General features: G+C 47.4%; 1 long non-coding RNA gene across 3 annotated transcripts in view; it reads right to left on the bottom strand.

Annotated features, from left to right (window-relative positions):
- The window catches only part of LOC100521937 (uncharacterized), a 47,980-nt gene extending 26,400 nt beyond the window's left edge, over positions 1-21,580 (bottom strand). The window contains exons 1-4 of one of the 3 annotated variants that reach the window (XR_014843813.1): positions 21,321-21,580; positions 20,404-20,474; positions 19,299-19,596; positions 18,129-18,886 (exon numbers count right to left, since the gene is read on the bottom strand). This is a non-coding gene — a long non-coding RNA (uncharacterized LOC100521937). Of the gene's footprint in view, positions 1-1,837; positions 2,416-16,596; positions 16,769-18,128; positions 18,887-19,298; positions 19,597-20,403; positions 21,079-21,320 lie in introns of those variants that run through there. The other 2 variants (XR_001305865.3, XR_002342336.2) reach the window with 2 other exon arrangements.
- Between the last annotated feature and the right edge of the window lie 799 nt (positions 21,581-22,379).

Genomic DNA, 22,379 nt, shown 5'->3' with positions numbered 1-22,379 from the left:
TTTCCCTGAAAAGCTCAACTAAAGGACATGGATTTTCCAGACTCTTATGGGTTGAATTGTGTTCCCTGAAAATTTATATGTTGAAGTTCAAAATTCCAGTACCTTAGCACGTGACTCTCTGGAGGTGGGGTCTTTAAAAAGTTAATTAACTGAAAATGAGGTCGTCAGGATGGGCCCCAATCCAATATGACTGATGTTCTTTCTTTCTTTCTTTCTTTCTTTTTTTTTTTTTTTTTTGTCTTTTTGCCTTTTCTAGGGCTGCTCCCATGGCATATGGAGGTTACCAGGTTAGGGGTCGAATCAGAGCCATAGCCACTGGCCTACACCACAGCCACAGCAACACCAGATCCGAGCCTTGTCTGCAACCTACGCCACAGTTCACGGCAATGCCAGATCCTTAACCCACTGAGCAAAGCCAGGGATCGAACCCGTAACCTCATGGCTCCTAGTCGGATTTGTTAACCACTGCGCCATGATGGGAACGCCTGATGTTCTTTCTCATAAGAAGAGGAAATTCGGGCACAGACACACAGAAAGAAGATTGTGTACGACAGTGAGAAGGTGGTCATATATGAGCCAAGGAGAGAGGCCTCAGAAGAAACCAACCCTGCAAACACCTTGACCTCGGACCTCTGCCCACCAGAAGTGGTAAGAAAATAAAGTCTGTTATTTAAGCCATATGATCTTTAATGTGTTGTTATGGCATTCCTAGCGAACTCATACACAAACCCTATTGGCCAAGACTCCTATCCTTAAAACCCAGTTAGTTTCACTTAATAATTCCACACCATGGTTCTCCTCTTACTAGTAACAAATAATGTTTCCTGGGCCCTTACGTTACGTGTCAGGCACTGTGCCAGAGCACCGCCAGTGTCATCTTATTTAACCTGTACAGAGCCCGAGATGTAACGACTATTATGATCTTAACATTCATGGAGAAGACACCTGAGCGTAAGAGATGTAAAGTAACTCTTGCCCAGGGTTCTCCAGTAGGAAGGGTACAGAGCCAGGGGTTTTCAAGGCTGTGTCCTTAGCCTCTGAGTCACCTTTGTGCCAGACTGAGGGCCATTCTGGAAGGTGGTTCTTTACTGCACCATGGGGTCTGGAGGCATAGCTGACACATCTCAGTGTTTAGGTGATTAAAAGACTAACTTACCCACCACAACTTCTTTCCTTCAAAAATAAGAAAACAAATAATTTGGCTAAAAATTCAGAAAAAAACCTGAATAGACACCTCACCAAAGATGATCTGCAGGTGGCAAATAAGCCTATGAAAAGATGCTCCACATCATTTGTCATCAGGAAAATACAAATTAAAGAAACAACAGGAGCTCCCATTGTGGCTCAGTGGAAATGAACCTGACTAGTATCCGTGAGGACGCAGGTTTGATCCCTGGCCCCGCTCAGTGGGTTAAGGATCCGGTGTTGCCGTGAGCTGTGGGTGCAGATCGCAGACACGGCTCGGATCTGGCCGTTGCTGTGGCTGTGGTGTAGGCTGGCAGCTGCAGCTCTGATTCAGCCCCTAGCCTGGGTACTTCCATGTGTCACAGGTGTAGCCCTAAAAAGCAAAAAACCAAACCAAACCCAAAAAAAAGAGATACAACTGCACACCTATTAGAATAGCCAAAATCCAAAACAATGACCACAGCAAACGCGGGCGAGGGTGTGGTGAAGCAGGGACTCTCACTCCTCGCTGGTGGGAAAGTGCACAGTCCCGCTGGAAGACAGTTTGGTGGTTTAAGAAACTGAACATACTCTTACTCTATGATCCAGCAATCGCCCTCCTTGGTATCTACCCAAATGAGTTGAAAATTTATGTCACACACAAAGCCTTTCACATGAGTGTTTACAGCAGCTTTATTCATAACCCCTAGACTTGGAAGCAAACACCTTTTAGCAGGTGAAAGGATAAAGTGCGGTGCGTTTAGACAGCGGAATGTTATTCAGCCATCAAATCATGAAGAGACGTGGAGGAAACTTAAATGCATGTTGCTAAGTAAAAGAGGCCAATTTGAAAAGGCCACCTACTGTACGAGTCCAACTATATAGCATTCTGGAAAAGGCAAAACTATGGAGATAGTAAAAAGATCACTGGCTGTCAGGGATTGGGGTGAATAAATGGAACACAGAGGATTTTAGGGCAGTGACACTCGTCTGGATGGTACTATAATGGCAGATACCTGCTATTACAGACTTGTCCAAACCCGTAAGATGTACAATTCCAAGAATTAACTCTGATGCTGATGATGGACTTCAGGTGATTACTGTGGTCCTGTAGCTTCATCAGCTGTAACAAGTGCACCATCCTGGTGGCGATGCTGATAACGGGGTGAGATTTCGTGGGGCCGCCGGACAGGAGGTATATGGGAGATCTCTATACCTTCTGCTCAATTTTGCTGTGAACCTGGAACTGTTCTAAAAAACAAATGTCTTTTTTAAAAAACAAACAAACAAACAAAAAAACTACCTTCCCAGTCTCTTGGGTCACTCTAGATTCTCCTTAACTCTTGCAGAAATCATCAGCCATCCATTAGCAGTATTAAGACTGCGGCAACATTTCAGAGCTCACATTAACTAGTTTGCCTTTGCTGCTATTACAAGCCATTGGACTCCTACCGCAACTGACCTTAAGCAGAGAAATAAGCTTGGAAGAAAAGGGCAAATGATCAAGTCAAAAAATCCTTGATGACTGAAGCTGAATGTATTCCTATTGGTGTCACAGTAGTTTCCTTACTTATTTGCACAAGAGAACATTTATGAACATTCAGACAGGGCGCCCCTCCTATTCAGGCCTCCAGCTAGTATTAGAGCCTTAAGACCTTGTAATACTGGCAAGAAAAGCACGCTTTAAATGTCTACTTCAAAAAGGTAATACATAGGATGGGATAACAGGCTTCATCTCATGGAATAGTGAACTTTTCCTGAATGTACAACTGCCTATGTGGCTAGAGATGAAAGTTATTCTAGTTTTGACCACCAAGTGCAGAACTGCTGAGGTTTGCACTTTCCTGTCACTGGTGCTCCTGCTGAGAGCTGAAACATACATACATATATAAAAAACATACATACATATATAAAAATATATATATATATTTATCTTTTTGCAGCATATGGAGGTTCCCAGGCTAGGGGTCTAATCAGAGCTGTAGCTGCAGGACTACACCAGAGCCACAGCAACGCCAGATCCAAGCCTCGTCTGCAACCTACACCACAGCTCGCGGCAATGCTGGATCCTTAGCCCACTGAGTGAGGCCAGGGATCGAACCCGCCACCTCATGGTTCCTAGTCAGATTTGTTTCCGATGCGCCACCATGAGAACTCCCAAGAGCTGAAACATTAAGAAACAACTCATCTAGCTTTTAGGTGAGATAGCCCCCAAGAACCATCATCTCCTTGAACCGGCAGTTCCTGCATCCCTCCAAGCCCTCTGCCACCACTGAGACACAGCTGAGACTTTGGAGAGAAAGGAGGCCAGTGGACTTTCCCCATACCTGGAAGGGTTAAGCACTGTGTCAATCTATAGCAAAGGGCACACCCGGTTTGAGGTCCAAGAGGGTGAAGCAATTTATCTCTGAGTCACGGTGCTGAATACACTCTGTTCTACAGAATGTTGGTTAGCAACTGACTTCCAAACACCGTGTCCACTGGCTCTGTGAAACACAACATGTGAAAGTGAGAGGAGCTGCTCCCTTTGACTGAGCATCAGGCAATGAAACAAACCTGACATTGAAATGGATTTGGGTTTTTACCAACAGATGTAGACTCTCAAAAGAAGTGCTGTGTGTGGCAGACTCCATTTTCATGCCAATCATGAGAGCCAGAGGGGAGGGACCAGCCTGGTGCCCCTGGCGAAGGGGCAAAAGAGAGACACTGCTAAGACACTTTCAGTTCAGGAAAAAGGAAAAGAAAAGGAACCCAGCCCCATGGCCCGCTTGTTTTATACGTCATGGCTTTTTCAGAGGCTCTGACTATATGATTAAATTCTTAGGAATTGGCAGGACTTCATACTAATTGGTGTTTTAAAAGAGAACCTTAAAACCCAGTTATCGCAACCGCAGATCCTATTACAAGAGTCCTGTGTTTGTAAGTCGGGAGGAATGAGCAGGCAACTGGGTGAGGCTGTGTGGCTGTGGCTGGGAGAAAGGTGTGATGAGTTGCTGTTTTGTTGCTAGGCAATAGGCTTCATGTGACAACAATTCCCTTCCTCTAAAGAAGGCAGAGTGCTCTTTTTGTGTCATGAAAGCAGTGCATTCTCTTAGTACAAGAAGTACACATGGAATTTATGCGAATTCATGAGATTATAGCAAACAGTGTTTATGAAAGGGAAGGCTATGCTACATCTTAATTCTGTTGTTTGCTTCCCATTGCCACCCGAGAAACCTTTGGCTCAAAGAGACATGGTTCTTTCCTTTCCTCGTGTGATTACCAATGTCTGGCTTGCCTGGCTACGGTTCGTGTGACTGTGATTCTCGCCAAGCCTCTGAACTTCCCTGATTAAACAGGCCATACACCGCTGAGCTCCTCAACAGGGAACACATCTACATTTGGAAATGTTACTGGGTTTGATTTTATTATTTTATTTTATTTTTAGTTGGGGCCGTACATGGAGGTTCCCAGGCTAGGGGTTTAATGGGAGCTACAGCCGCTGGCCTATGCCACAGCCACTGCAATGCTAGATCCCAGCCGCATCTGCGTCCCACCACAGCTCATGGCAATGCCAGATCCTTAACCCACTGAGCGAGGCCAGGGATCAAACTCGCAACCTCATGGTTCCTAGTCGGATTCGTTTCTGCTGTGCCACGACAGGAACTCCTGATTTTATAATCTTAAATTAGCGCATCCTGATGTGAACATGCTATGGTCTCTTCTGTGTTTTTTCTTCTTTTGACTCCCTCCTAATTTAGTGTATGTGTGTCGTGCACTGACTACAGTCTAACCCTAGATCTCCTGTATCCTTACACCCTTAATAGCATCTAACTTGAATGCAGTCAATGCTCAATAAATGCTTGTTGAATAGACGAATGAATGGATGCACAGAGATTAACAGAGTCTTGCATTTTCAATAGATTCCAGGAGGGCTCTCTGGAAGCAGTGAAGCAGTGATTGGTATTACAGTTACTGTAAAAAGAGGCAGAAACCTAACTGGGTTTAATCTATTGATTTATTTTTCTTTTTTAGGGCTGTGCCTGTGGCATATGGAAGTTCCCATACTAGGGGTGAAATCGGAGCTGTTGCCGCCGACCTACACCAGAGCCACAGCAACGCCAGATCCGAGCTGCGTCTGCAACCTACACCGAAGCTCGTGGCAATGCCGGATCATGAACCCACTGAGTGAGGCCAGGGATGGAACCTGCAACCTCACGGTTCCTGGTCAGATTCGTTTCCCCTGTGCCACGGTGGGAACTCCAATAGATTTAATTTTGATGTCTGTCTTTCCTCCATAAAACCATATGTTTTACATAGAAATACCAATCAAAAGCCTTCCGGTGCAGATTCAGAACACTGGTATTCTAATTTTAGACCAAAGAGTTAATTCTAAAAACGGAAATGGCTCAAGAACCAGCCCCAGGCAGAATATTTTTCCTAAGGTTAAGTTTTCTCCTAAAGCAGAGTTAGGGCTTTGCTACCATGTTACAACATAATCTGAAAATGTGTCCCTGGCACCAGGAAGTGATATATGTGCTGGTCTTTCTTTTTGACAGTGTAGAAAAATTTTTGGGTGAAGATTGCCTCTTAAATTTCAGAAGATTAAAAAAAGCTTCCCCTACCCCATCCCTGCCACCCTCTAGGACATGGAGTTTTGTTCACAAAGAATAGTTAATACTCATTGAGTGCCAGCTACTGTTCTAAACTCTTGCAGGAATTAATCCCTTTAATCCTCACAACAATTTTAAGAGGCGAATGCTATTATTGTCCATTTAGAGAGGCAGAAACTGAAGCACAGAGAGGTTAAGAAACTTGCCTAAGGACTCTGAATCGAGCATGCAGCAGAACTGAGTTTGCAGCCATGACGGGCTCACTGGGCTGCCCTCTGCTAAGCTTTCTGTGACACCACCTCTGAAACAGAGAAAGGAAAGGACAAGCTAACACACGAACCGTCAGCAGACCAGGTGCGGCCTCTCCACCCACCCGCTGCCTTCCACGCCTGCACTCTTCCTGGCCTTGTTCTGGGCTCCCTGCACCAAGGCTCAAGGGTCTTGCAAATGCAGTGGACGCACGTGCCAGCTCAGCCCCAGAGTCCCTGAGTCCCTGAGTCCCTGAGTCCAGCCTCCCTGGGCCTGACTTGATACCTGTCCGTCCAGACCTGCACTTCAGAGCCTGGGACTCACTTTCACAGAGAACCAGGCAGGCACCCTGACACCAGCTGCCTCGGCTGCATCCTTACAGCCTCAGTAGCATCTAACCGGGCACCTGCCAAGGTCCTTCCCTGCAAGGGCAAGCCTGGGGCTCCACCCAAGGAGACACACTGATGCTTACTACAGAGAGAACATTCTGGCACTCTGGCCCCGCCAAAGGCTGCCCTCTGCCTCAAGGGGTGGGGGTGGCGGCAGACACACACCACACACCCTCACAACATGCTTTTATGTAACAGGGTTGCCTTCTCACAGCTCTCCTTTATCAGCAAACCCTCCTGAAGGTCCAGCCCACACCTGCATTCCAGAGACCACGCAAATCACCGAGTCACTTCCCTCCCTGCTCTAAAAGGCCTTCACTCCCGGAGTGAGTCACAGCAACTGCTCACCCGTCGTCAGCGCTGGGCCCCACCCTTCCCACAGGAAGTGAGAAAGAGTAAACATATAGTTTTTCTCTCGGTGCTGGTGCACATGTTAAAGAGGTGATTTTTAAAAGTGAGAGCGGTTTAAGAGGCAGTGGCTGCCCGGGAGAGGCACAGTCACGGGGCCTGGCAGCAGCCGGCAGACCCCAGGGGACTCCTCTAAACTCTCATGAACGGGCTTTGAAATTCCCGAGCCTGCAGGAGGTGCTTCCCTTTGATTCAGCGTTGCTGTGCCGCCAAGAACGCAGTAGGATCGGGCACTGGGGACACCTGAGACGTGGGGTCAGAGAGGCAGCCCTCAGCCCTCGGGGAGAATTCCAGAGTCGGGGCTGGGTTCTTTCAGCATGAAAAAAAAAAAAAAACCCCAAAGCATCATTTCTTCCACGAACCTCAGCGCCCCACCGCCCTGTGTAAACGAGTGAACATCTACGCACCTCTAGGGCCCAAACAAAGTCAGGTGGGGGTGGTGTCTGAAAGGCCACTGGGGTCCTTGTGATAATACTGATGTACAAGCTGCCACTCAACAGGGCTTATGCTGTGACCACTCCGGGGTTCGAGGACCTCAAATCACCTGCTCTATGCTAACCATCCAATTTAGACAGTCTCCAGCAATGGGGGCAAATCAACATTCCACTCACAGTCTCTCCAGAAAGTCAGACAGCTCTAAACCGTATGAGGCCATCGATAGGTGAGGAAGACAGATCAGAGAGCCTAAGTGCGCTGGAGCCACCTGGGGACTTTTAAAACACAAATCGGGGGTAGGAGCTGAGGGTCCGCATTTCTCCCAAGGCTGCTGGTCCAGGATCACACTTTTGAGTATGTGGGGTACCAGACAGTACTCGAGAGGGGATGGGTCAGTGGACCCTGGCAGCCAGGGAGGCCTCCTGGCACACGAGGGGCTGAGATGAGCCCTGGTGGGGAGACTGGGTGGGGAGGAGAGTAAAGACACTCCAGACCCGCCATAAGGCAGTGGGTGACCCGGTGAGTCGTCATGTATGGCAACTGCCCCCAGTTCCAGGACGGGACATCCTCGGGGGCGTGGGAGGGCTGGAAAGGCTAGGAGTTTGGGGGCCTCTGCAATTTAGTCGCTGGGACACTAGGCAGGTTGGAAAGATGGGTAGTGACACCAATCCCTCAGGACTGGATGAGACGATGTATTAAGTGCTCAGTACGGCGCCTGGCACAGCACAGCAGCCGAGAGAGAGAATCCTTGATGCTGCCGCTGTCGTCGTCGTCATCATCGCTGTTATTATCACCATCGTCAGCGGAAGCAGAGGAGCGCTATGTCCCCGTTTACTTCTGAGCCTTGGGCCAACATATCCCCGAACAGACGGCTCCCGATTGAGGCAGCAGCCCCCTTCTTTTCATGAGCGGCCCTTGGGGTGCACGGCAGCCCACGCTGCTGGGACAGAGGGGAGAACTGCATGGCTGGCCGCGACAAGAGGGCAGAAGGACCTAGTTCCCAGGGCCTCGCAAGGACAGAGACTGTCCCTGCTCCTGGACACAAACAGGGGAAAAGACTCAGGGTACTCCTTGGGACTAACTTACAGGTGGAAGAAGTTACTTTAAAATATCCTAAACAAGGGAGTTCCCATTATGGCTCAGAGGGTTAAGAACCTGACTAGCATCCATGAAGATGTGGATTCAATCCCTGGCCTCACTCAGTGGGTTAAGGATCTGGTGATGCAGTGAGCTGTGGTGTAGGTCACAGATGCTGCTCAGATCTGGCACTGCTGTGGCTGTGATGTAGGCTGGCAGCTGTAGATCCAATTCAACCCCCTAGCCTGGGAACTTCCATATGCTGCAGGTAGGACCCTTAAAAAAAAAAAAAAAAGGGAGTTCCCGTCGTGGCTCAGTGGTTAACGAATCTGACTAGGAAGCACGAGGTTGCGGGTTTGATCCCTGGCCTTGCTCAGTGGGTTAAGGATCCTGCGTTGCCGTGAGCTCTGGTGTAAGGTCACAGACGCGGCTGGGATCCCGCGTTGCTGTATCTGTGGTGTAGGCCAGTGGCTACAGCTCCGATTTGACCCCTAGCCTGGGAACCTCCATATGCCACAGGAGTGGCCCAAGAAAAATGGCAAAAAGACCAAAAAAAAAAAAGGAAAAAAAATCTGAAACAAGCTTGTCCTTACACTAAAGTGTCACCACATGGCAGACTCCATTTCTGCCACAGGCTACCGGGACACCCTTGACCTGTTCTAACCTGAGGTACACAGACCGGGATGGGGACTTCCCAGGGGCAGGTTTTCTGGGGTCGGGTATCTCCAGGGCCGGCCGGGCCACACGCGGCCCCACAACAGCAGGAGCTGGGCTGCATGCAGCCACTGAGGCGCCCTGAGCAGAGAGCGGGGAGTTCACGCCTCCACATATTTCCCTGAGAGCTGACCCAGGAGATAAACACGGTGTCAGGCAACGCCAGGCTCCGGCCAGGCCAGACGGCTCTGGAAGAGCAACTGGGAATGTTGATGAAATGCGCAGAATCTACACGGCCATGACTTATCTTCCCCAGTCTCTGGCACTTTTTAATCCTTATTTTTTATCTCCTCCCCTTCTTTTTAACAGGGCAGAACAAACAATCTTAAAGCCAGTTGGCTGAGCTTTGTGTTTCCCTCAGATGGGTTTGTACGTGAAAGGATGAAGTCTTCACGCGGGTGCATCAGCGCTACTCCAGTTCTTATCTGTTCTTTTACGGCTTTAGCCAACATGCAGAGACGTCTCCCAGTTTCAGAGGCAAAGGGACACACAAGACCACCCCTTGTGTCCCCTGTTTTCCTGGCACTGGCTGGAGAGCCCCATCACCTACGGCCTGCTCCTCCCCACCCTCCTGAGAAGCCCCGCCCCAGAGCCGCCCCCATCCCAGGAGGCTCCTGCGGTGGCCTCTTGCTGACCAAAGTTTGCCAGCCAGGAGCCCCTCCCACCCCTGGACTCCCTGATCCCAGGTCTCAGTCCAAGATGACAACCTAGTCATCTCACCCTCGTTTACCCAAGGGAGGAGGCCTCCCAGAGGCCCCCCACCCTCTCCTTGGGTCACATATGCATTTTATCATTTATTGAGTCAAGCTGGCAGAGGGCGGGCAGTTAGTAAATGGAAGACTCGCTGATATAAACAACCGAGGCTTAGTGAAACAACTGAGTAGCAACCACAGGCCAGGCCCAGGGCAAGGGTGCTGGGTCTACAGAGACGAGCAAGATGCAGTCCCTGACTCTGGCTGTTTCTAGGGGACTGTGGACACTTGACAAAGGATTTGTTATCAAACTGAGGGTGACGACAGTAGAAGTGAGAAGAGTGAGCTCCACGCCCTAGAACACGAGAGGGAATGGCTGACTCTGCCCTGGAGAGGTGGAGACCTCACGGAGCAGGTGACGTTGGGCTGTGCTGGGATCTGAATGTGTCCCCCTAATTTGTATGTTGAAACCGTGACCCCCCAACGATGACGGTGTTGGGAGGTGGGGCCTTTTGGGGGGGTGGTTTACGAGGGACGAGCCCTGGTGAACGGGCTTAGTGCTCCCATCAGAGGGGCTCTGGAGCCACCCGTCCCCACGTCCGGCACATGGGGACACGGCGGGAAGGGGTCAGTTATCCACCCAAACCAGCCATGCTGGTGCCCGACCTCAGGCCTCCAGCCCCAGTGCTGTGACAAATCCGGTCTGTCATTTATAAGCCGGCCTGAGGCGACCACGACGGGCCAATTCTTCGGGCCCCAGTGGAGGTCTGCCGGCGGGAGAAGAGGAGAAGGGCTGCGTCGGGCAGTGAGAGAAGGACGCGGGGGCCAAGAGGCGGCGGGACAGGATGTGGCCTCTGGGAAGAGCATCCGGGCTGGCCGGAGCGCAGGGGGAAAGGCACCCCGAGGCTGATCCAAGGAGTCCGAACCTTGTCCTGTGGGCCGTAAGGAGCTAAATGGGGACCTCGGCGGCTCTCATGATGGGACTCTGAGACTTGACAGGAGGTGGGGTGGAGTCACGGAGGGTCCCGGGAAGCTGAGGGGTCCCCGGTGAGGAAGGCCTGTAGTGCCTCGTACAGCGCCCCGCACGCCCAGGCACACAGCAGGTTTTGGTACGTAGGTAACTCAGCCCACGCGGCACAGGTGACAGGAATACTGCAGCAAACGGCCACTCAGCCTAACCGCCTGCTGACCTTCTCCAGGTGACCACGCACATCACGCTGTGAAGCCCAGTCCTTCCCCAAGGCCTTATTACGTGACCTCCGCACAGGAAGCATGGCCTCAAAGGAAATGGGTTTGCCTGGGGAACAAACCCACGAGAAATCTGGTGGTGCTGAGCGAATACTGAACAAGGCTTCTTCACGGGTGCGTATGGTCACTCTCCTGGCCCCAAGGGGGGTGCTAAGGGGACAGCCCAAATCAAAGCTTAGGTTTCACTGGAGAGAAAAGTCCTAGAAGAACCTTGATTCACTAAAGTTAAACGACTCTACCACAGAGGAAGTCACCGAGTCAAGTTACCTCTTGACTTTCACGAACAGGCTGTTGGATCTGTGTGCAGTCAAGGCTGGATTTACAGAGAAAGTGGGGCACGAGTTTTGGGCCTGTCACTTGCATGGCCCCCTGCAAAGGGCCTTAGCTAAATTTTACATTCATAATTTTATACATATATTTTTGGAGGGGGGCAGAAATAAAACCTGGACCTGTCCCTGGGTATATTTCCAACCTGAATGTAACACTAATCACGAGCGGTAAGCAACGAGAATCTTGGTACTAGTCAAGCATTTTATGACTCGAGGTGGCTCCTAATGCAAGGCTGCTCCAATGGAAAAAACACGGACTTGGGCTCCCCGTGCGGCAGATTCGGACTTCAACAGATACTTGATCTCAAAAAGTAAATTTATGCTGCCAGATCCAACTTTTCAGAATCGTTTTTTTCAAAGTGAGGCACAATTGGCTCAGTAAAGGTGACTGGACAGACTGCATCGCACCCAGTGGGTTCCTGCTAAGTGTTTAATGATTGGACAGTAACAATTTTGGTACAAAGGTATTAGCTCTAGCATGCTTAAAGTCCTCGTGTTTTTGTGTTGCTTTAATGAGTTCAAAAATACGAAGTTAAGTCAGAAAGACAAACACCATACGATATCACTTATATCTGGAATCTAATATACAGCACAAATGAACCTATCTACAGAAAAGAAACAAACTCGTGGACATGGAGAACAGACTTGTGGTTGCCAAGGGGGAGGGGGAAGGAGTGGGGGGGACTGGGAGTTTGGGGTTGGTAGATTCAAACTATTGCATTTGGAATGGATGAGCAATGCGATTCTGCTGCATAGCACAGGGAACTATCTCCAATCACTTGTGATGGAAGGTGATGGTGGATAATGTGAAAAAAAAAAGAATGTATATAAATGCATCACTCGGTTGCTTTGTGTGTAGCAGAAATTGACAGAACATTGCATAACAACTATAATAAAAATTTTTTTAAATGCAAAAACGTTGCAAGAGTAATTCGAAGAACTTGTTAGTTCTTGAACAATTTCAGAGTAAAGTGTAGGCATGATTTCTTCTTAGTGCCTGAAAAACATGAGTGTATATGGCCTTCAGACAAGAATGATCTTCTACATAACTATGAAGTAACCATCAAGACCAGGAAATCAGCGTTGGAATATTACGACTACCACCAACTCCATTCAAGTTTCACCAACTGTCCTGATAACATTCTTCATAGCTAAACGATCTGATCAGGATTAGGCACTTCATCTAGTCGGGTTTCTCTAGTCTCCTTCAGTCTGGAATGGTTGCTAATCTTTCCTTGTCTCTCAAAACACTGATATTTTGAAGGTTATAGGCCAATTTGTAGAATGCTCCTCAAATTGGGTATGTCTGATAGGTTCTCATAATTAGACTCGGATCAGGCATTTTTGGTAGGAATTTCTCAGAAGTGATTCATGTTCTTGCTGCATGCTATCAGGTGACACATGAGTTTCTTTGTCCCATTATCAATTATATTAATTTTTTTGGACAGCTCCCACCTCTGGTTTATTTGTACACGTAGCACAGGAGGACACCAGCCTCAGGCAGAGAGCAGGCCAGGAAGATACCAGTCCTTCTTTCCTCACACTGGTAGATGGAGCCCTTACTCAGGACCCTTCATGGGCCACAGGCACCTTTAGGGGGCCTGAGCTGGAGCCAGAACTGAAGCTGGTGCTGGAGCCTAGTTTGAGTGTTGGCCTTGGCCTTTGGCCGGTAGAGCTTGAGGCCCTTGGGGCTGCAGGCACCAGGCTGCTTCCTGAGTTTGGGATACTGGGCTTCACAAGACCCTTGAGCGCCTTGGCATACGTGTACTCATGACCTCAGCATTGTTGACCTGCATCTTCTCTGGGCCCTTTCTATGCTTCTTGGCAAAGCACATGTCCCTCATAAATTTCAAGTCTTAAGATTCTCAGCTTCATGGTTTCTCAATGCACTTCTGTGCCATTTTCAGGATTGCCTGTGCATGAGTGGCTCTTGGACTTGGCATGTCTGCACTGTGGCCACAGCAATGATGTTACTTTTTTTTTTTTTTGTCTTTTGTCTTTTGTTGTTGTTGTTGTTGCTATTTCTTGGGCCGCTCCCGCGGCATATGGAGGTTCCCAGGCTAGGGGTTGAATCGGAGCTGTAGCCACCAGCCTATGCCAGAGCCACAGCAACGCGGGATCCGAGCTGCGTCTGCAACCTACACCACAGCTCATGGCAACGCCGGATCGTTAACCCACTAAACAAGGGCAGGGACCGAACCCGCAACCTCATGGTTCCTAGTCGGATTCGTTAACCACTGCGCCACGACAGGAACTCCTGATGTTACTTTTGATTAGGGATTCAGGTGGTATCTGTCAGGTTTTTCACCACTAACTTATTTTCTCTTTGTTTGAGACTATGCAAATATCTCATTTTATTTATCTCATCAAACTTTTATTTACTTGGTTTAGCATTCATTGAAGCTTTCTGTTTAAATTAATTATTACGATGATGGTTACCAGAAGGTGATTTGCTATCATTCCATCTGCACTTATTGGCTGGCATGCTACTGTGAGTTTAAGGTGTCTCTCCTGTCTGTCTGTCTATTTACTTACCTATAGTGCTTCCATACTTTCTAGGCCAATAAGATGTTCCTGGCTCATCTTTGACGTTCCCTGACTCAGCCTCAGGGTCAGGAAATCCTGGCTGCTTTCAGTAAATAACTGGCTTTACAAACCAAGGTTTTGGTGTAAGGTGTGCTCATTGCTATTGGGGTGTCATTGCTTTAGGTTCTCAACAGTCTGCAGCTGAAAATATATGTGTACACATACATAAGTAAATTCTGAAAACCATCAGTATATATTAATACCTCCGGTTACAACGTGATACAACATGGTTCGTTTCCTCTTTTAGTATTTGCGTTTTTTTGTGGGAGGTGTTTCTCTTTCTAATTTTTTCTTCTTTCTCATATAGATGATCACAGAATATTGGGTAGAGTTCCCTGTGCTATACAGCAGGTCCCCATTGGCCAGTCATTCCACAGACCAGAGTGTGCACATGCCAATCGCCAACCCCCAGTCCATCCCTCCCCCCACCTGTCCCCTTTGGTAACTGTAAATTTGTTCTCAAGGTCTGCGAGTCTTCTTTCCATATTTGTAACACCCCTTTTCAACAGTGAGGACCTGGCTCCCATTATCCTCAATATATTTACTTATTTGCTCAATTTCTTTGTATGGAAGCAGTCTCTTGACTCTGCCAGGCCACTGTCCTGCCCAGTACATCTGTGTGTGAGCCACGGCTCCCAAGTGCTTTGAAAATGAATATTAAGTCAGGAAGGTCTTGCTTTGTTTTTAGAATGGGAATATGATGGATTGTATACACCTCATATTTATAGATCAGCAATGGTAGCAACACACATCAGTTTAAGAAGGTGACTTTAGAAATTCTAATTTTATGTTGTTCACTTTTTTACACTGAAGTATAGCTGATTTACAATGTTGGGTTAGTTTCAGCTGTACAGCACAATAATTCAGATATATATAAATTTTCCCTTATAGGTTACTACAAAATATTGAATATAGTTCCCTGTGCTATACAGGAGGTCCTTGTTGGTTTTCTATTTTACACATAATAGTGTGTATATGTTCATCCCAAATTCCCAATTTATTCTTTTCCCCTTTGGTTTGTTTTCTAAGTCTGTGAGTCTATTTCTGTTTTGTAAATAATTCATTCATGTCCTTTTTTTTTCCAGATTCCACATATAAATAATTTCATATGGTATTTGTCTTTCTCTATTTGGCTTATTTCATTTAGAATGAAAATCTCTAGGTCTTTCTGTGTTGCTACAAAAGGCATCATTTCATTTATTTTTTATGGCTAACATTCTAATACACACGCACACTCACCCCACATCTTCTCTATCTATTCCTCTGCATGTCTCTCACTTTTCAAAGGCAAACTTCATGACAAACTTTATCCACAGGGACGAAGTAGGACTTCTTAAAATCCCTAAACCTCTAGGTTACTGAAATAATTAGGTCTTGCTGGTTTAAATGTGCATTTAAAGAGAGGTTTGTTGTATTCTATCTAGTATTTTAGATGCTTTGTAGTAAGAGTGTTTTCAATTAGGTTATCCACCCTTGCTACCAGCAATTTCAGTCCTGAACACCGAGTCTGAAAATACCTTAACTGAGTAATTACTTTGAAAGATACACTTCTACTGGCAAGTGAGTTGTTATGTAGCCAGGTGTAGAATGTATGCCACTGGTTCTCCCATGGAAACTTCCAGGTTTTGGAGAATGCCTGGGGAAATTCTAGACAACAGCTAGACATCATGCATGCTTTTTCAAGGTCTGCCCATCTTGACAACATATCCCTAGTGGTGTGAAGCGGCTCCTTCCTAAAAGGTGTGAAGCGGCTCCTTCCTAAAAGGCTTTTCCTGCACCTGGTGAAGCTTCCCTATCTATCTCTGTCTCTCTACAGTTATCTGGCATCTACCTATCCATCCATCCATCTCCCTTTAGTCAAGACTCCCACAGCAATCACCATGTTTCAGCCAGTGATCTCTGTCATCTGAGCGAGCTTTGAAGGTGAGCTTGTGACCAAGGACTAAGTGAAGGTATCTAATGATTGCTGCTGTTAGCCAGAGGAAGGTTTATCTTACATCCCAGGCATTTTTAGGATTCCTGCTGTTGAAACACCCCCTGCCTCCCACTCATGAACCATCCTGCCCAGACCCACCGGTGCGGTATAATCCTGTTTTACTGTCAAGGGAATAATCAAGATTCCCCAGTGCAAGGCACAGCAAATGGCCATGAACATGTCTGCATTTCATTCTGACAAATTCTGAGTTACACAGCCTTTGAACACAATCATCATAGAATCAGTATCCAGCACCTACCCTAACTCAGATGTACCTCTGAACTGACCTTTAACTGTTCAATCCATGGTGTGCATTTCTTATGCTCTACTGATTCTTTTGGCAGGAACGCTGAGCCTACATCTTATCTGTAGCGTTTATGTTAAAACATGCCCCTTTAGAGATTGTAGCATTCTGTGATGTGGCCTCACTGGCTAGGACCTTGGATGAGCCATTACTATAAAGTAAAGGAGAGAGCCTTATCATGCTTCTCAGTAAAGTGAGCAATGTCAGTAAAAAAAAAAAAAAAATCCTTAAACGTGCAGTTTTTAGATAAAAGGCCAAGTCTAAAACACACTATAACACTGCAGGTATTAAGTGTGGCAATTATTCCCTAGGCTGCCGAAACCATCTGTTTCATGTCAGAGAACAAGGACTGATGTCTGGCAGAAAAATTTCCCCAAAGGGCCACAAGTTCAGCAGAAGTTCTAACCGTGGGGGAAGCAGAGACAGGAAAATACCTTAGCACAGGAAGTATGAGGGCCAAGCAGCACCACCACTCGGGAGAATCACACACGACAAGATCCGAGTCCTCCGCCTTTCTTCCTTTAGTAGAGCGTGGACAGCCAGTCCGCAGACTCCAGCAGGCGGCTTTTCTGACACCCTCGTAACTTCCTTCAGGCTCCATACTACCTGCAGGGTGGTGATCAAATGCTTTAGTGTGGTCCTCAGGCTGCTGGGTTCCGACTGCATCCACCTCCCCAAACTCCTGCAGCCGGAGCCCTCGAGCCTGGTTTTGCCTGCGATCTCCATCACCTTCTCCCACTCCAAGCCCTTGCACGATGCTTAAATTCTCCTGGGGTAGAACTGAGTTCTCAGCTGCATATCTTCTTGCTTATCTGTCATCTCCTCTAGACCCCAGCCAGTCACAGCAGCTACCATGACTAATTCATATTTATTTGTGTGCTTGGGACACAGAAAGAAATTCAGAATAATTTGTTGAATGAATGGATGAATGAATGCATGCTTGAAAAGGGCCATTTAAAATATAGATTCTGGAGTTCGCGTCATGGCGCAGTGGTTAACGAATCCGGCTAGGAACCACGAGATTGTGGGTTCAATCCCTGGCCTTGATCAGTGGGTTAAGGATCCGGCATTGCCGTGAGCTGTGGTGTAGGTGGCAGACACGGCTCAGATCCTATGTTGCTGTGGCTCTGGTGTAGGCTGATGGCTACAGCTCCCATTAGACCCCTATCCTGGGAACCTCCATATGCCATGGGAGCGGCCCAAGAAAAGGCAAAAAGACAAAATAAATAAATAAATAAATAAAATGTAGATTCTCATTGGCTCAGAATCCAGGGTCGAGGCTGTGTTCACTCGCTTTGCAATAGTGGAGGGCACTTTTGTGACCTGCTACTGTTTGGTCCCTTAGTTTTGTCAACAGAGGATGTTGTATTGGGGCAACAGTAAAGAAGTAGGGGGCAGTCAGGTTTTCAAGAACAGCCCTTGATTGGAGTAAAAAATAATCTGAGCCAATCACACTCTAAATTACTCTTGCTGGCAATGAAAAGAATTAAAAGGATGAATCAAAATGACTATATTGAGCAATACTGGCATCAGCATTTATTACACTATAGGCTCAGCTACTGCTAATTCCTCACCTCTACGACACAGGTCCTATTAAAGGGTGCTAAGTCTAAAAGTACATGTTAATATGGTAAAAAAAACAAAGTGGGTTTGTCTCAGAGTTCCCACGGTGGTGCAGTGGGTTAAGAACCTAACTGCAGAGGCTCAGGTTGGTGCAGAGGCATAAAGGATCCAGTGTTGCCACAGAGGCACAGGTTATAGCTGTGGTTGGGATTCAACCCCTGGCCTAGGAATGTCCGTATGCTGCGGGAGTGGACGTAAATAAATAAATTAAAAAGTGGGCTTGTCTTCTTTTTCTATTGAATTGGCTGCTCATTTGATGGAATCAATAATCCAAACAGGTATTTAGATATCAAGTACATGTTACCTAAGACACACACTTCTGAATTAGGAAAAAGTAGTTTCATTTAAATTCAAAACATTTATTTAGACGTAATAATCTGCAAATTTCTGGAGACTCGGTTTACTTAAAACATATTTGGATGTGTCAAGTTTGCAAAGTTCACATATTTCTGTAGTAATATCTACTGCCAGCTTACTATGCAACACACATGCAAACAGCACATTTTATAACTTTATATTTGAAAAGACTTAAAATCTTTTCTGCATAACCAGCAATGACGAAAACAATGTTAATTGATTATGCATAATCAATCAACAAAAATGAATTGCTTTTTAAATTCTTCTTTGACCGCACCCATGGCATACGGAAGTTCCCAGGCCAGGCATCGAATCTGAACTGGAGCTGCAACTTATGCCACATTTGTAGCAATGCTGGATCCTTAAACCACTGCACCTGTGCCTCCACAGAGACAAGCCGGATCATTAATCCTCTGTACCACAGTGAGAATGCCAAAAATGAATTGCTTTAAAAGGGAAAAACATCCTCTGAATTACATATTTTTAAAATGCCTTCGTTTTTTGTTAATGCATAGTTGTTCCTGTTCTTAGTTTTTTTTTTTTTCTTTTCTGTCCTGCCAGACCAAATCCTTTTCAAGAAGAATTAAGGCCAGAGTTAGAGCTTGGGATCAGTAAGAAAGAACAGGAGTTCCCGTCATGGCGCAGCAGAAACGAATCTGACTAGGAACCATGAGGTTGTGGGTTTGTTCCCTGGCCTCGCTTGGAGGGTTAAGGATCCGGTGTTGCTGTGAGCTGTGGTGTAGGCTGCAGACACGGCTCAGATCCTGTGGCTGTGGTGCAGGCTGGCAGCAACAGCTCCAATTAGACCACTAGCCTGGGAACCTCCACATGCCGCGGGTGTGGCCCTAAAAGGACAAAAGACAAAAAAAAAAAAAAAAAAGAGTAAGAAAGAACAGGCTATCACTACCATAAAAATACAATCTATTTCCCTAATGCCTACTTGTGAACCAGGTTACTCTGTAGAAAGATCTACTGAAGAATAACCTATGTCTTAGACCTAATAGATTTTTAGTAACTATTTGTTAAATGAATGACAGACACAAAGCTGAAGCTGATATTTGGAAATGCTGTTCCGAAAGTTTCAATAAGGGTGTTTAAAGTTACAGGTGCTAATAAAAGGTCTTGATGACTACGAATGCAGCACTGTCAACGGAGCTGTGCAGAAGGAACAATACAGGGGTGAGTATCACAGCTACGTGCTTTCCTTCAGTCAAGGAAAAGGGCATGAAAGAGGACATTTTTTAATATCTCTGTACACCAGACAATAATGTGGGAACGTCACAGATCTCACGTTATCCTCGCTGCAAAGCAAGCTACAGATAAGGATAATCGGTTTCAAAGAAGTCTAGAAACTCGCACATCAAGACAGAGAGGGTGGTGGGCTGGGGATCTGGAGCCTCGGAGTCACTGCCATGTCTTGTACTTGGAATTTCTTTCACGTGGTTATGGTAACTCTGTGGGGAAAGTGTAGAAAAAAGTGTTTGAAAGGCAGTCTTGAAACCAGTTTGCTTCTTGGTTCCTAACCAAGTGGACTTAAGTGAGGCCATCTGGTAACCGCTCCAGTCTCCATATCAACGGGCACAGCAGAATTCAAAATCTTTTCCAAAGCTTTGCAGTGCAGGTTTAATACGGTTTGTTGTTCAGGAGAAGGAGAGGCCGTTAAGATCCCTGACACCATCCGTTTCCTTTCCTAGCAATCCTTTCTTAAACATCTTCCTGGGAAACTATGACACTTACTGACTGATCTCAACTTCTTTTGTGCCAGACGAGGCTGAATGTCCAGTTAGATAAGGCAAAGAAAAAAGAAACTAGAGAGCTTAGTACCAAAGGGCACAAACGTTGAAGTCAGACCACCTTGGGTATAAATCCCCGCACTGACATCCTATTAATGTGTGGCTTCAGTCAAGTTATTCTGTCCCTCTGAGCCTTAGTTTCCCTTTCTGTAAAAAAGAAATTAAAATGGTACCTAAGGCATGAGGATTTTGTAAAGATTAAAAGAAATGCCTATTAAACATTTACAATGCCTGGCTTCACTGAAAATACTTAACGATGACAACTGTTTACTGATGTTGTTCCATAGCTGCTAAGTTATATTCTTTGTATATATCTAACTGCAAACGATCAGGGCTGTGGGCTCAGGGAATCCCAAAGGTGTGCAGGGGCTTTGCCACCAGAGGTGATTGGAAGGAGGAAACGGGACTCCTAAAGTGAGTTCCCATCCAACAGGGTTGTGATGGCTTCATATGGTCCTTTTTACTTACCTTTTTAAGCATGGTGGGATTTTCCGTTCATCACACTTTGTGCTTATTCAGTAACTTTCACCAAAACCGGCCTGTCACCAAAATGAGAGAAACTTGAAACTCAGAGAAGCAATACCACCTGACGGATGGGAAGCAGGGAAAGCCAAACGTGACTGATCACGACATGGGGACAAGGTGGAAACGAGACCCTCTGGAGCTGCCTAGGGCGTGTTCCTTCCTCTGGCTTCAGAGAAGGGTAACAGTCGTCACCCGGGGACGGGGACGAGTGGACGGGAGGCGGCGCCACAGCAGGACGACGGCCTCAGAGGGCTGGTGGCCTTAGTCGGCTGGTTTAGCGACAGGTGCCCTAAGGGTGGCAGAGGGAGCTGACCAGCGCTCCTACACAGGAAATGACACTCGAGCTGTTTCGGGCTCGTGTCTGATAAGGTTCTCGCAGTTTCTGCCATGTGGCTTCTAAGAGGCAGGCCATGTGGCCACCCCCTCCCAGAAGCGTGAATTAGTTTGGTTCTTAGCAGCCCCTTTCGGCCACGCAGTCTCTTCCATTAAAATGTAACCCAACCGACGTTGCAGAGTGGGCGCCGCGGCCTCAAAGGACCTGCCGAAGACGCCCCAGCCCGGGCACGCTGGACCGCACATCCCCGGGCCGCCGCCGGGCCGCGCCGGAAGCGCGCCTCCCCGGGCCTCGGCCCCGCCCCGCGGCGCTCGCCTGCGTGTCCTCACCCGCGGCCGGCCAATCAGGGCGCACGACCAAAATAGCGCCGTATAAATGCGTGCGGGCAGGCGCGGCCGGCTCAGAGCCGCGCGCCGGGCAGGGGTGCGCGCGCAGGTGAGCGGAGCGGGGCCAGGACACCTGCAGGGAGGGGCGTCCCCGCCTTCCCTCCCCTCCCTCCTCCCCCCTCCCCCTCCCCGCCGCGCACCTGCTTCCGCTCGGCATGGGCGGGGCAGGTCGTCTGCAGCTGCTCCGAACACTCGCAGAATCTGAGTTTCTGTGTAACACGGGGCGGCCAGGCTTCACTTGGGCAGAACTCATCGCTACACTCCTCTAACCGGTTTCCTCTTCGGAAAGAAGTGCCAGCCGCAACCTGCAGGCTTGGGAAATCAAAGGACATGTTCAAAGAGCAGACCCGCAATAGAGTTTCCAATGGTGTCCTTGTCCCGATAGAGCAGAAGTTAATTTAGCTGGTGCTGAGCCCTGGAAGAAGTAAAAAATGAATGGACGCGTCACCAGCCTCTGGGAGCTGGCTCACAATTGTGGGTGGGAGACAGAAAGGTCCACGCTCAACTAAGGCTGGAGGTGATAAGATAGACATCCTTCCCAGGAAGAAATGATAAATTCTGGGAGGGATTTCTCAGGGCATCTTTCTAGGAGGTGGTGACTTGTGCTAGGTGGAAAAACAAAGGCTTTGGCGTCGTACACACCTGGGTTCCAGCCTCTGCTCAGGTCACACAACCACTCTGAAAATGAACACATCAGCAAACCTCGGAGTGGTCCCATCTTTAAGATGTAGATAACAGTACATGTCCCATAGCATATTTTTAAAGAGCACCCTCCCATCATGTTAGTTTCTCTTTCGTGTTCCTCCCTCCCTCTCTCCCTTCCTCCTTTTTGTTCTGTCCTTCATTTTCTTTCTTGTCTCCCTCATTCCTCATCTTTCTTCCTTTTTGTCTAATTGAGGTATAACTGTCACATAATAAAGTGCACAGATCTTAAGAGGACAGCCTAGTGAACTTTTAGACATGTAATCAGCTCCCAGATCAAGACATAGGTGTTTTCATCACCCTAGGTTTCCTTGACCTGTTCCTTCCCAGTCAATACTTAACACCCCAGAGGTAATTACTATTCGGACATCTATTACTATGTATTAATTTCGTCTGTTCTTAAACTTCATATGATTGCAGTCAAGCAATGTGCTTTTTCTGTCTGATTTTTTTGACCCAACATCATGCATGGTATTGCATATGTCAAGTTTGTTTAC

The sequence above is a fragment of the Sus scrofa genome, chromosome 1 (assembly GCF_054392235.1).
Source record: "Sus scrofa isolate SSC_HxYL_T2T_F1_AM1 chromosome 1, Sscrofa_HxYL_maternal_Yorkshire_Landrace_v2.0, whole genome shotgun sequence".
NCBI lineage: Eukaryota > Metazoa > Chordata > Mammalia > Artiodactyla > Suidae > Sus > Sus scrofa.
This window is presented reverse-complemented; position numbering and strand designations above follow the sequence as displayed.